Source organism: Drosophila tropicalis, unplaced genomic scaffold (genome assembly GCF_018151085.1).
Source record: "Drosophila tropicalis isolate 14030-0801.00 unplaced genomic scaffold, ASM1815108v1 contig_845, whole genome shotgun sequence".
Taxonomy (NCBI): Eukaryota; Metazoa; Arthropoda; class Insecta; order Diptera; family Drosophilidae; genus Drosophila; species Drosophila tropicalis.
Genome location: NW_027173338.1, coordinates 10,636,887 through 10,651,631, shown reverse-complemented (window position 1 = coordinate 10,651,631; position 14,745 = coordinate 10,636,887). Strand labels below are relative to the sequence as shown.

Sequence of the window (14,745 nt, the reverse complement as noted above, 5' to 3'; positions counted from 1 at the left end):
GCTGCCCACAGATTTAAAGGAATATTCTGCTACCTGTGATGCAGTGATACTGTCCCTATTCCCAGGTAAAAGGTTAAAAAATGGTTCAGATTCTGAACAAATTCAACATTTTGAAGGCACCCAGAAAGTATGCAGGAAAAAATAGTTTTCAAATCCTTCGCTTTGCATTACAATTCCCACCCAGTTTTAGCATTAACTTAAAGGAAAGGCATTCCATTTGCTTGGTCTAGTTATCGCTTCTCGGCCTTTTGGCTAAGATCAAAGTGTAGTATCTGTTCTTATCAGCTTAACATCTGATAGTTTCTCCATTGGAGAACAACAAATGTTAAACTGATTTTTGGAATCAGACGAAGTGCTAGGGGCTTGCTCCACCTTTGTCGCGGGTTGGCCCGGTATTGCAGTATCGCCGGGATTTCGGCCCACTTTATTAATAAATTTCAATTCAACTTAAGTAAGCATCATATATTCTACAAGAGGCCCTCAAAATTTTACATGTGTCGGTTCGAGCCGACAGTTTGAGCGACTTTAAATGGCAACTAAAGTGTAACTAATTTTTATTCGAATTTTAATTACAATAATTGCATTTCAAATGCAAATGTCATTCCATATTTTGTAGCCGAAGATATTATTATATGCATCAGCCTGCGTAAAGCCAACCATACATTATACCAACAACTCAGATCTTGATCACAATTGGCATTATTTGTAAAATAATGTAAAAATTTATAATTCTTCTGTTTTTCAGTCCGTCTGTTTTAAATTCACAATTTAAATAAATTTAAGGGTAATCCGACAATGGATATAAATTCAGATATCGATCGATCGTTTGTAAATAAACAGCTTAAAGTTATCTTAAAAATTGCACAAAAAGTAAATAATTAATAATAAGTAAATAGGTCATAAGGTACTCAAGGCGATGGAGTCTTTTTTAGGGACCATCATTCCCTGTGTGGCTCTTGGTCCTGGCCCAAAACAAAGTGGTAACACTTCATCTAACTAGTTATCGGCTATCTAGGGTTGGGTAAAATATCTCCAACTTTTTCCTGAACTAACTGACAGCAGTTTTGTGTAGCCCTTGGAGTAAGTTGTCAAATACGAAAGGAAAAATTTATACATTACTCTTGAAAAACTTGAAAGGATAAGCTGCAAGCAGAATGAGCCTATTTATTAAAATCAAGTTCACCAAAGACAGTTTTACAGCCGACGATAAAAATTATCATCAAGCGAAGTCTCGACGTCTGGCGAAAAGTTTAAATAGTGAGCAAGATATTCTGGTGAGCGATGCGGTTAGTACGACCAAGGAATAATTGATCCTTTCAAGTCTATTAACGTTGTCTTACAGCATTCAGGGTCTTCAGATTCTAGTACCGCGAACTCAGCTGAAATTGATTTTGACGAAGGTTATCCAAATCTAACCAAGACATTTCCAAATGTTTCTCAGAAGACACAACTTCACATTGCGTCTAAGAACCAAAAGAAACTATTAGAATATCAAAATGCCCACGAAAAACGTTTACAAGAGCGATGGCTCATCGAGCAAAAGGAAAACCATGACCAGCTAACCGCCATGTTCCTAGAGGGATTTCCAACGAATTCTAGTGGTTTGAAAACGCCATTGCAACTTAATGACTCGGAAATCAATCCTGACCTTCAAGAAAATGATGGCTGATGGCGTTGGGTCAATGTATAACCCACTTTTCAAATAACAATTTAAGGATCGAACGAAAAGAGCTGGATGTATCTGGGGACCGAATCACATGTAATATTTGCATGTCTATAATTAATTGTCTACCAATTTATATTAAGAACCAACAAATGACTACTTTGTTTGATAAATTAAAGATAAAAAGAGTTTGTTCTTCAGTTATTAAATATGATGTATCTTGTTGATATTATGTTTCAGTCTCATTACAAATATTAAGGTCTCATTGGTTTTCTGTTTTTCTGCTATTTCTATCTGTCAAAAAATTCCGAAACATAAAAAGAAGTTAGACTAAATCTAAGAGAAAGTCGGTTGCGTCCATTCTGCGATATTTCCACATACCAACAATAAGATGGACGGAATTAAACGTGGCCAATGCACAATTGCATTATTAGCGCTTCTACAAGAATTCAAAGTTAGATTTGAACTGTGTTTCCCTATTTAAATGTATTACTTATTGGCCCGGCTTGCGCCAGGCACTATGAAAAATTCAATTTAGACTCATTAGAGTGCCCCTCTCCACGGAAATCTTTAGTAAAAGGCGAAAGATTTATTCGACAACTGAAGAGAAGCCAGAGTGACTATCCATCACCACAAAAGGCCCTCTCCATGAAAAATCTGTTTTAACTAGTTGTGAATTGTAAAGAAAACCACATTTGACATACAAACTGAGCTAGTTACACAAATGCATTTAAAACGGGATCTCAACCTTTTCTTTCCATCACCAGGTAGTTCTGAATAAGGGCCAAGCTGTTGTAAGGGTTCAACTCACCACAGCATTAAAGAAATGTTTTTCTACCTGGGATGCAGTTCCTGTTTCATCCCTATTCCCAGTTAAAAGGAAAAATATGTTACGACGGCAGAAAGTATGCAGGACAAATTCGGAATCAAATCCTTCGCTTTGCATTATAATCCCCAAATAGTTTTAGCATTACCTCAAAGGAAAGGCATTACATTTGCTTGGTCTAGTTATCGCTTCTCGGCCTTTTGGCTAAGATCAAAGTGTAGTATCTGTTCTTATCAGCTTAACATCTGATAGTTTCTCCATTGGAGAACAACAAATGTTAAACTGATTTTTGGAATCAGACGAAGTGCTAGGGGCTTGCTCCACCTTTGTCGCGGGTTGGCCCGGTATTGCAGTACCGCCGGGACTTCGGCCCACTTTATTAATAAATTTAAATCAAACGAAACACGTAACGCTCATTTTTCTTGACCTGTTTTTATAATGTTTATAAAAGTTGTTTAAAAAGTTGCTTTTGTACTTTAAGGCAAATGTGAATGCTTTTGGATTAGGATAGTTTTAAAATTCTGATAAACTCGCCATGTTCTTTTCAATGCTTTTAATGTGGATTACCCTTAGGTTATACAAACTTCACCTTTTTGCACTTTCCCCTTCATTACATGTGGTCAGGTCAACCGGGAAAATTAAAGCCTCTGGTGCAAATTACTATCGAACATGTAAAGTAAATAATGACGGTAGACTGCATTTTTAATGAAATTACCTCACTTATTTAACCATTTCTGTGTTATACAGTTGAATTCATTATATATTAATACACTGAGAACAATCTATGTCAACTCAAAAAAGAATTACTCAAATTTAGTAGTAGCATTATTATAATATATGTATTTCGGAATTAAATAATTATAGTCTTTAAAATCTCGCTGAATATCAATTTCGTTAGTTCTTCATTCATTTCTTACTAATTTAAATACTTTTTTACTGCTTAAATCAATAGTTTCTCTCAGTGTAGGTGGAAATGAAAACTCATTGGATTGGCTGGTGCAAGTTCCATTATGAATGTTTGAATATTGGATACTAAGTCCCTGACTGAACCCAGCCTGACCATTAATTTGCCTGCCAACCTTATGTGCACAGTTGCGGATGCATGTAAATGCAAAGGAGCAGACTGGAGTGAAGGAATGTGTCGGAAATCAACTCTCGCATACTTAAAGTGTTTGCAAAACACGACAGGGGAATTAACATAGGATACAACTGGCCTCTGGAGAATGCAGGACAACTGAAGTGGGGAGGATACCAGTCTGATTATATTTGAACAGAGTTGTGTAGTTACGACCAAATTGGCAACCATCATTAGAAGGTTGGCTTCAAAATTATGCTCAACAACCAGGCAACTGCACGAAATTGTGGCATTCTCTGGTTATGCATTTAAATTGGATTTCTAATGTTTTCCAGTTGTGTGTTTGGAGATTGAAGTGAAGAAAATACGTTACAATATATCAACTGTTTGCTGATATGGGATATTTTTGCAGGAAGTGTGTGTGTGTATTGCATAAACTTCTAAAAAATGTTAATTCTATTATACTATAAAAGATAAGGACAGCAGTAGAACAAGTTCTTATATTCCTTTTTCAAAGGTCTAACATGAATTGCTCACTTATTACTCGGTGAAGTTTATTTTCTATTTAATCAAATCGTTTTTAATTTTTTTGAATTTTTTTGTTTAAAACCAAAGTGATTAACAATTTGCGTAAAGTGCAGCTCAGACATCTTAGCCATTTAAGGACTCCTACACAATGAGAACCACAGAAAAGCCGAGGCACAAAGACATCAACGTCAGAAACATGCTTCTCCAAGGCTTCGCAGTTGTCCTCTTTGCCTCTTGTCGTGCTTTTCTGTTTGCTCTTTTTCTATTATGTTAGCAAGGTTAATTAAATTTCAGTAATTGCATTAATAATAGCCTTGGTTTCCTTCAGACCGGTATTAACAGCACCCCAAAGAAAATAACTCCACCCCATCAATCTGAAATGGCTAACTGACTGACCTTCAACCGTTTTTTTTTTTGATGTACACATAAATTAAAAAGAACATTTGCTTTTGCTCTGGATTTGTTGTCAATAAAGTGAATTCGTTTTATTGCTACTCATGTTCGTAGTTACACACTTAACTGACACGTCCTTTTACCCTTAGACCAAGAGAAATCTTTCAGGTTTTATGCATTTTCTTTTATTGCACTTCTATAGACAGGATTACTCATTAAATTTGCCTTCGTTTGCTTGGTTTCTGTCCTTTTTAATATTTGGAAATCGAAAAATGGTTTCTAAAAATTTGACCAATCTATTGGCATTCAGCAACTAGTTCATATTTATTCCCAATATTTAACGAAATCACTGAAGTAAGCGAAGTTTTTTTTTTTTAAGCCAAAGATATTAACTTTATACCGTATTTGTCCATTATTTCTTACATATTGGGGTTCTATTTGGTTATTTTGTTTCCTAATGCACGTATAAGACTTTAGAATACACTACTTCAACTACAATATAGTTCTTTTATTACTTTAAATTGTAAAAAATTGATTTATTTTAATATGGTCTGTTTTCTTTGGACAGGCCTTTTTCGGTGGAGATGTGTCTAATTTAAGAATTTAAAAAATTATAAATAATATATTAACTTACACTGCATTGAATTGAATTGCCTAAAAACCGGAGAGTCTGTATATACCATGATGAATACATGAAAATAGCGCTTTACGTCTAAATTTGGAATCTAAAGTTACATTTTCAGACATGTTTCATTACAGTTAAGGGTAGATAAAAGTCGGTGCGATGGACCGTTCGTTCACGATTAGTCATAAATTTTAAATAAGACGCCTGCCCGAGGTGTTGTTTGACTTGAAGATGAGTCGTAAACCTTCCGAATGACAAATCGTAAAAGGGAAAACAGAAAATTAATGTCAAAAAGTAAGTATTGGAAATGTGTCAAAAGAAAAGGCAAAAAAAAAGCTGGAAATAAGTTAGGAATCCCAAATTTAAAGACGAATATCAAATATAGGCACAGTATGAAATTTAATTCAGAAAATTACTTCCTGAGGAGTAGACTTTCGGTAAAATTTTGACTTTCATTCATTAATCAAATCTTTTTACTCAGTTTTCCCAGCAGATTAGCCACGCCTTCAGTTATTTGGTCAGAGAAATTATGTGAAATATTTTTTTTTTTGCCATTTTTCTTTCTTTAATTAAAATATGAGGCAAGTCCACATAGAACATAAATTGTTATGCCAGCTGAGAGCAGAGTGGGGGCAAGGAAAAATTTAATAAAAATGTCACAGCTGAGCGGGTGGCAAGGACCTCGACTGCCTCTCACGATAATTATGAAATTGAAATAATTTCACTCTACTTATCGTCCTTGGGCAGAAGTTGCCCAGCTGGAAGCCAGCTTAGGGTATTCCTGGAGACGAAGACAAATGCGAGTAGTTTGATTTGCATGCTGCTGTTGCTCCTTTGCACCTGAAATCCACATGAATAAATTCCAATGACCAATTTCGGAAAAGTTTTTCGTGTGTCAGGATGTGGCTTACACGTGTTACCAATGTTGATGTCGACATTGTCCTGGCAACATTTTGACAATTTGTGCAAAACAAATGGGGAGAAACGGAGCAAGTTCTGAATCTGTCTCTTTCCCTTGCTGAATTATTCATAAATATGCAACGCATTTCCATGTTTTTTACACAGAAATGTCCCAGGCATTGACAAGCGACGTGAATGCAAAGAATTTTTGTATGTGGGACATCTCCTGCCTCTCCACAGTCTACCTGAATTTGGTTTATGCAAATCAATGAAAGAAATGGGTTGACATATTTTGGACTATATTGATGGGATTTGTTCTAATAATTCAGTTTGCTTCAGTTAAAAATTCTTTGAATCGTTTAATTTCCGGAATTGCTGCTTAAAGCCAGGAAAACTTTATTCTAGCTGACAAAAAACAAAAAAATATACATATACACAACCCACATTAAAATGGATGCTCTCCCTTCGCCATCATAATATTCCTCTCTGTCCACAATCACCTTAGCCTCTGTTATTTGTCTCCCTTCACATCCGTTTTATGGTTTTGCACTTAGCAATTAACGAGTTTACTTTTTTAGTGTCTGTCCCAGTGCCCGCATGAAGTGGACATGCTCCACCATCTTCCTTCTCCATCCCCTCACCTGATGGTTGGCGGTCCAAACGTGGTATCTCCCAGTTGGCTCGTTGCTCTCAATTAGAGTGTCACTTCCGTTTGAAATTTAGTTCACTGCTGGACAAATTTACCTATGTGGAGCTGCTTTTTTCCTTTCCCCTTCTCCTTCTATGCTCCTTGTCACACCTCGTCGGACAGTTGCCATAAAACAGGACTTGGACACGAACTGCATTGCGGTGTTTTGTTCTTTGGGGATGTGGATTTCGAGTGATTCCAACTGTTGGCACTTTACTTTTGCACTTTTGGGTTGCGGTCACAGAATTATCATAGCTCCACTAAGTAGGAAGAGTGTGGTTAATGGAACTCCCATCAGTGGATCAACTGATGAGAGAGACAGAGAGAGAGAGAGAGAGAGAGAGAGAGAGAGAGAGAGAGAGAGAGTTCAAGGTCCCAGAGAAGTCCAATGCTTCGATTCAATACCAATAATGTGTTGTTTCAACTTAAATGCCATTTTTAAAGAATTTTCTACCAACTTTTTTGTTGTAAATGCATTTATTTATAAATAGGAGCAAAAAGGCAAGCTGTGAAATGTGGAAAGTCAAAGGACTATTGTAAAAGTCACAGTGGGAGATGACAGAAAATCCTACATGGAGTTGTCTGATGGAATCGGCGTCATGCAATCAGGAACTGTGGATTGTGTTTTGCCTATTTGAGTTAACTTAAAGTTCTCATTATTTTATACTCGCCTTGCCTGATCTGTTTTATGGTGCTTGCGGTATTGTCCTATTGTGGTGAGACTGAGGTGAGAGCCTCCATTAATTAAGAATGAGGTGGCACACGAAAAACATTTTCACATCATTAAAAATTATTTATGGATCTTGAGGCGAGTTCTGTTAGCAGGGATACCATTTAAATGAAATAGAAATTAATGTCTGTCCGTGTTGCAGCCCACTTTCTTTCCACCTGTCTGACAAATTCAGCAAAATTAAGCAATTGCCAAGAGTTATGGGTGCAGGACTTTGAAAGGATGTTCCAGCTACCTCACATTAAATTTGCATAATGCTCTGTAAGTTTTGTGGCAAACATTTAACGAGCCGCACAATTTGTCAATGGGCGCAACACTCAAATTTATTCATGGCAAACAGGAGAACAGAACCCAGACAAGGTAATCATAATGGGGACTACCTTTTGCAGGACAATCAAATTTGCTGTCTATGAATTTGTAATTGCCAATGGGACATTTTGTATACCTGGTAAAAGGTTCTTCTCGAAAATTTGTCAAAAGTGTCCCTCAATTTGCCTAGACTATGCGAGAAGATCGAAACCTTTTTCTGAATCCTTTCACTACAAAGAGTAAAGATAATCTCTCTCGTTTATGGTTAACTTCAAGTGGAATGCTAACTTTGTTATTCTCATTTGGGGAAGTATTCGACTAAATATTAGTTGTTTATAGTTTACTGGAATAATTTGGCAACAACCGAATCCGATTAGTTTCTAATTAGCAACAGCAATAAACAAAAGCCAAAACACAAACAGCAGCAAATGGGAATATAATTTATAAATTAAATTTAAAATGCATACCAGCAAATAAACACAATTTGAGTGGGCAGGGAGTGTTCGAAAGGGGCATGGCTAATGCACATTTCATTTGGGGCTTTGGTAAATAATTTATGGGCCACTAGCCGAAGGGGATATAGGCTGGTCCTGCAAAAGGAACGATAATCGCATGTACCATGACATTCTCTTTCAATTTCAATGTTGTTTAAAAGTTCTTTTATTTTTTAACCAAATAATTCGAATATCGCGTAAAGCGTTTCTTCTCGTTGCGCTTCTTTCCTTGTTGGAGGATGTTCCAAGGATGTCTAGCTTGAAGCGGTTCAATTTTCGCATTTTAGTTGTTGCCGCTTCTCCAATTTCATTTTGACATTTTTTGGCAAATATTCGAAATGAAATCCAGACTACTCGCGATTCAGCCTGAAGGATGTTTGTTTGTCTCTCGATGTGTTCACTCAGGGATATTGATTTTTCCACCGAGAACAGAGAACAATCAGAGAACTTTCCTGCATTCTCATTATGGTTTAGGATATTTCTACATTATGCAAAAGTGAATTAGCTAGTTGTTGGTTTCCTTCTATAATTTCCTGGTCTATCATCAAAGAGAATCGCTGATTTTCCACAGCTTTGACACATTTGCATGGGGAAATTCACAATGCTGGAAAATGAATGAGGATAAAGAGAAATACCAAAAATTATTTCAAGCATTAATGGGAAATGAAATTCTCTTTAAAGTGATGAAGTTTCTTTAGAAATTCCAATGACGACTTTATCATCAATGAGGTCGTACGTGACCCAATGCCACGCCCTATTCCCTAAAAACAAAAGGCAAAATGTCAACAAATGAAGCGGAGACAGAGAAGGAAGGAACGAGATAGGAACTAAGGGGAACCATGAACTTTTTGGTCTCTAGTCAATTGGCCAAGTGAATATCTGGTTTCGCTTTGTATTTCGGATGCGTATTTCCCAATCCCACTGTCAATATGCTCATCCGTTGGCAGACACACACATACACACAAACAAACGCATACACACATACGTGAAATTCGAGCATCCTTGCTGCTTGCTCCTGTTTTCTCTGGTCGTTGCTCACGTAGTCGTAAAACATTTTTGTGCCCAACGAAACGAACGACAAGCTGAAACTACAAATTTTGCATAAAAGGCGCCACGCCTCTGTGCCACCACCGCCCTAGCATACACACACACACACACACAGAGGCCTTTTGGCGACTTTATCATTGGCAATTTTTTCCCTTTGTGCCAGATTTCACTTGAATTGAGCTGCTCGCGACATTTCTACCAAATTAAAATGTACGAAAAACGCTAAGAAAATGTCCTTCAAATGGGCTAAAAGTAGGACATAAGCAAAGAGCTTTGCCAATTTAATTCGTTTTCGAATTCCAAATTCAGTTTGTTGGCTTTGGGCCAACACAATTTATATGATTATAGGAAACAAGCAGCCAAATAGAAAGCAAAGTGTATGAAATTTTGCCAAATTCGATGTGGAAGAAGGACGCAGACGGGCTAAATATTACTCCCCCTAACTAAAGATGTGAATAGCAGAAAAGAGATGCTAAGAATGCGAAATTGAAGGCACTTTGACTCATAAAAATTAGTTATCGAAATAAAAGTTTAGAAGCTGTAGCTGCATATTTATCCCTTTTTTATAAAGAAATTTAGAGAAATTATGATAATAAAAAGGTTTATACTAATTTATCTTTATTTAAGGAACCCATTGGCCCATTTTTACTAAACTTACTTGCTTATTTTAGTTATTAGAGTTTTTTCAAATATTAAACCTTATTAGTTATTAAAAGCAAGCCAAGTGGAAATTTTAAGTCTCGCTCAATTCATTTAACTTAAGTATGCATAAAACTACAATGTCCGGACTACACCTGACCCTTGGTCATTATCCTAGTCAACCCAAAAACAAGAGAAAAGTCGAAAAAACAAAAACGAGAATGAAGCCTACAACATCCACTCAAGTCAATTTGAAAACTTTCATCCGAACTACACGAAACTGGAACTGGAAGCACTTTAGCTTAATAAAAACTAATTTGGGATGCAAAAGCAGCCAGACAGTGATTAAGGGGCGGGCCACCACCTTCCACCTTCCACCCACAATCCACTTCCCTCTTGACGGTCTCTGCCATTACCTGACCAGATTGTCAACGTTTTAACTTTTGGCCAACGGCACTTCCTCAGTTACATCTAAGGCATCGTCCTTACATAGATAACGGCTGGGAGAGCCGAACTCGGAACTGGGTACTGGGTTCTGGGACATAATTCAAGAGGCACAAACCGCAGACAAATTTGAAACTTGCACCGCGAAATTACACGGACTGATGAGTAAAGTTTTCCGCCAGAGAAAGACAGATAGAGAAAGAGAAACACATTTAACATTCTCTGTTCTATCTGGATTTCAATTCAAGTTGAATAGAAGAAATTATTTACAGAGGTAGATGCCACATCGAGTGGAGAATAGGTGGTGGAAGAGAGGGCAGGAAGAGGGCTTCCCATTTCGTTCAAGTATCGTGTAAATGGCAACAATTTTTTGGTGAATGCGAGGCAAAAGCAACAACTGAGCATCAAATTTGAAAGACACACACATACACACACACACTCATACACATACACACACTCATACAGTTGCGGTTTATGGCAAATGCTTGGCGCATTATTTAAATTTTTATTCTTTCAAATTTATTTTGCCGCAGCCTTATAATTTAATTCAAGTTTTTTCTTCTTTTTGGGAAAGAGAAACGAATACAAGTGAGAGAGAGAGAGAGAGGCAGAGTGTGTGCGTGTGTGTTGAGTGTGTGTTCATGTGTTCATCTCTAGACGTATTCCCACGACCGCAACAGCGAAATGCGCCCAGTCATGGGAATAGGTAAGAAAAACCTTATTTTACTGAAACATGGTAAATGGAGTTGGAATTCCTGAAGCAACACCTTATAGGCTTCTTCAGAAGTTGGTTGAAGCAGTTGCCCCATGATCTACCAGGAATCATCCCGGCGTAACTAAGTCCACCCCTGAACTCGTATGTGACTTCCTTTGGCGGAAATTTTTTGCTTCCTTTTTGTGGCTGGTCCTCTTTGTTGTTTCTGCTTTTTCTTTTTATTTGGTGGCTGAACACGCATGGCTCCGTTTCCTCATTTCTCCGCCGCCACACAATATTTTTCCACAACAACAACAATTACCGTGCACTTTTCTCCGCCTTTGTCCTGGTAAGCCAACCGTTCAGCATATAAAAGCAATTACAACGCGTCACCAAATGTCTGGATCCTTTTAAATGGGAGCACATCCACCCACTTATATAGAAGTCTATCTGCCCGACGTCGACAAAAACAAATCGCGATACGTTAAGTCGTGGGATTGATAGGCAAACGTTTGGTTAATGCCTCAGCCCCGCCAATGTGAATGGAAAACCGTTTTTCTTCAACCCATTCAAAGAAAGATTTGTGGCCTCAAAAGAAAAGCCGGAGAGTAGTCGGCTTGGAGCCACCGATCCCAACTGCCTGCATCATTTAGTCAGAATGAAAGTTTTCATTCACTTTGCTTGCATTTCATCATTACAAAGAAGAGGAAAAATGCTTTGTTTTTCTTTTTTTTTCCGAGGATTTCCCACAAAGCTTTTGACTGTTGAAAGAACTGTGACATGACCTCAAATTTCAGAGAAGAAAAAGCATTTAGAGAAGAGGAAAAAACAAAATAAACACAGACATAGAAGGAAATTTACTGTCGACTTTGTTTTCATTTATCGCCTTACTTTTTCTAGATTTTCCTTTTGGCTCTAGTTTTCCCATTTTTTGGGCCACAGAAGCGAACAAAGGAAATGAAAGAATCTTGAAGGGAGAGATGAAATATCTTAAGAGCCACGCTTAACATATATATCAGTGAAATTTCTTTTGAATATAATCTACAATTTTTGTCTTTGGTTATGAACTCGTTACATGAATGGAAAAACACTTCGAGAATCCTTTTGTTGTTGCTGTGAATAAATATTCATATAAACTAGTTGGTAAATACCAAGACGAAACAAATTTGAGTAGTGAAAGTTGATCTCGGCCAAGAGTATGAGTCAAGTTTACTTAACAATCAAATTAAAAGTTGCTTATTAGTTGTGGCAAAGAGAAGAGGTAAAGCCAAAAAGGGAAGAGGAAAAATATTAAATAGAATTACAGAATTAAATCATCGCAAAAACAAAAACAGAAAGCAATTAAAAAGTTAGCCCAAAAGTTCTTCTTGCCTTTCACTCACGGCAAGGCAAACTAGTTGCAATATCGGAAAATCCTTCAATGAAAAGTTTCTCAATAAATTGAAAAAAAGACAACAAAAAATGTTTAGCAAACAAAATGCAAAAGTGTGCAACGATTTTTCCAAATGATTCGTCCAAATATTTTAATCAAATATTCTCTTTTGTTTTTAACTATTTGCAGCAAGGATTTCCCCGAACCACAGGGATTTGTTTGTTTCGCAGTTCTCCTCGTGGTTTTCACATGTTTGCCGAAAATATTTTATTGGGAAAACAAATTCACAATTCTGTTTATCTGTTGATTTATCTTCTTTTGCTTTTGCTTCTTTTTCTTTTGCTTTGACAGACAAACCAATTAAGAGAGGACAACATTTAGAGGACAAAAACTTTTTCAACCACACAAATCAATTAAAAGTTTTCCCAAGACTCAAGGAAAACTCTTTCACATTTTCATCATTAAAGCGAATTCGAAATCAAACTGAAATTTAGCATTTCAATGGATTATCATGTTGAACATTGATTGATGTGTGTGCCCAATCTGAATATGTCTTCTGTCATAATGATTAAATTACAGGCAGGAGTAAATCCAGAAATATATTGGAATTGTCTAACATCTTGTAATATTTCTATTAATCGGTTGAACCACCTTAAGAATCGATGCATTTGTTGTTTTCTTTCTTAATACAGTTCAATCACTAACCATAGAACACATAGATGGGACAAACTCATGTTTTTTTGATTGCAAACGCTAGCCTAGTCATGGTTCTATGGTTAGTGGTTCAATGTTCAGAATACTTTTTGACTAGGTGTCATCTCTAAGAGAGGTTGAACGAATGGCAAGTCATCATTCAGTTTAAATATTTGTTTTCGGCAGGACAATGCCACAATCCGTCCCTGTCGTTGCTCGATAAACATATCTAATTGATATTTAAATTTTGAAATTGTTTGATGCCGTCAAAGTCTAATGGAATGCCAAAGCAAACAAAATGGTTCAAACTTCGAGGACGAAATTGCCTGAAATGATGCTGGCAACCGAATAAATTTAAATTCAAAATGAAACTAAGAGTTCATGATGGATAGTCAACCCCTCGAGGAGGCTGCCACTCTACTCCTTATCTAAACATTTGGATCGTTGACATGAATAATAAGAATTTGGGCAGAATTTTTGTTGCTGACCTCCCCCAAATGACGGACCGTAACTGGAGGCTGTTGGGTCTCAAAGATGAGTTGAAACCGAATTTATGGCAAAAGAGAGAAAATCAGTTCGGAAAAGCTTTTTCACAGCTCGGTTTTATCTGAGGGAGATTTGCCCTAAGTGAAAAAGAGAGAAAACATTCCCAGCAACATGTTGACAGTGTCTTGCAACAGATTTTAAATGTTGCCAGGGAGTCGGGAACTTTGTATTGATTTCTCGGTGTTTTGGCTTCGATTCATCTATGTTTTGGGTTGATTTGGGGCTAACGAAACCGCAGACATTCAACTTGAATATTCCCTTCCTTCCGATCACTTTTAGGCAATTGAGAATCGACAAACAGTTGTTCGAATTGAGACCTGCAATCAATTTAAAACAACAGAAACAAACTCTCGAAAAGCATTGGAGGGCAACAATGTTTAACCCTAGCTAGGCTAGCCAAAAATTAATGAGCAGATGCAGGTCAAAGTAACAAGAGAAATACCAGAAATACCTACCTAGTATTCCCTCTTTCTCTCTCTAGGTGGAACATTGATAGATGGAGCTGCCTGTTTTTGGCAGCCATTTAAAATTCCATGCACGCAGAGCATCAGCTTGGATGCTCGCCCTAGTCCCAAATGCCATGCCACCTTCTACTAAACTGCAGCGTGTTGTGGTCGTCCTGGGTGGGGACCAGAGTCAGGACTCGGAGATCAGAGAGGATGGGAGGAACAAGGTGCACTTTGCAATTTAGAGCCTCGATTCGGTTCACATTGTCAGCACTTTCATTATTGCCCGCATTTCAGGGCAGTCAAGGCGAAAGAGGATGAGAATGTTGATGTGCAGTTGATTGGAGCATTTTGGCACATTGAAGGCCTTGAATCATTGCAATAAAGTGAACTTCAGTAAAACAACAGACAAAGCATTTTTCGGTGTATTTGATGGAAGCGAATGCAACATTTGAGAAATTGCTGCAAATAACATCCTACAAGCCTACTCAACCTTGATATTGGCTTAAATCTTGGAAATCTTTGGATTACACAAGAACCATGTAGTCCTTCTTACCACAATTTTATGCTTTTCTGTCACAAGTTCCTCTCAGCTTACATTAAATTACTCATACGCAGCATTGCACGTAGTTT

The 14,745-nt window shown here is 37.2% G+C and overlaps 1 long non-coding RNA gene and 3 other non-coding genes across 10 annotated transcripts; 3 read left to right on the top strand and 1 right to left on the bottom strand.

Annotated features, from left to right (window-relative positions):
• Nucleotides 1-232: 232 nt before the first annotated feature.
• Nucleotides 233-428, top strand: LOC137581594 (U2 spliceosomal RNA). Its single transcript, XR_011033202.1, has one exon. It is a non-coding gene; the product is annotated as a U2 spliceosomal RNA (small nuclear RNA).
• Nucleotides 248-1,908, top strand: LOC137581114 (uncharacterized). Of its 7 annotated transcripts, XR_011033068.1 has the most exons (4): nucleotides 248-451; nucleotides 897-1,080; nucleotides 1,138-1,274; nucleotides 1,343-1,904. It is a non-coding gene; the product is annotated as an uncharacterized lncRNA (long non-coding RNA). The 7 variants fall into 7 exon arrangements; XR_011033069.1 differs by having other exon boundaries at nucleotides 897-1,286; nucleotides 1,343-1,908; XR_011033067.1 differs by having other exon boundaries at nucleotides 897-1,274; nucleotides 1,343-1,905.
• A 262-nt stretch (nucleotides 1,909-2,170) lies between these two features.
• LOC137581595 (U5 spliceosomal RNA) lies at nucleotides 2,171-2,283 on the bottom strand. Its single transcript, XR_011033203.1, has one exon. It is a non-coding gene; the product is annotated as a U5 spliceosomal RNA (small nuclear RNA).
• Nucleotides 2,284-2,673: 390 nt separating this feature from the next.
• LOC137581582 (U2 spliceosomal RNA) lies at nucleotides 2,674-2,869 on the top strand. Its single transcript, XR_011033191.1, has one exon. It is a non-coding gene; the product is annotated as a U2 spliceosomal RNA (small nuclear RNA).
• The last annotated feature ends 11,876 nt before the right edge of the window (nucleotides 2,870-14,745 follow it).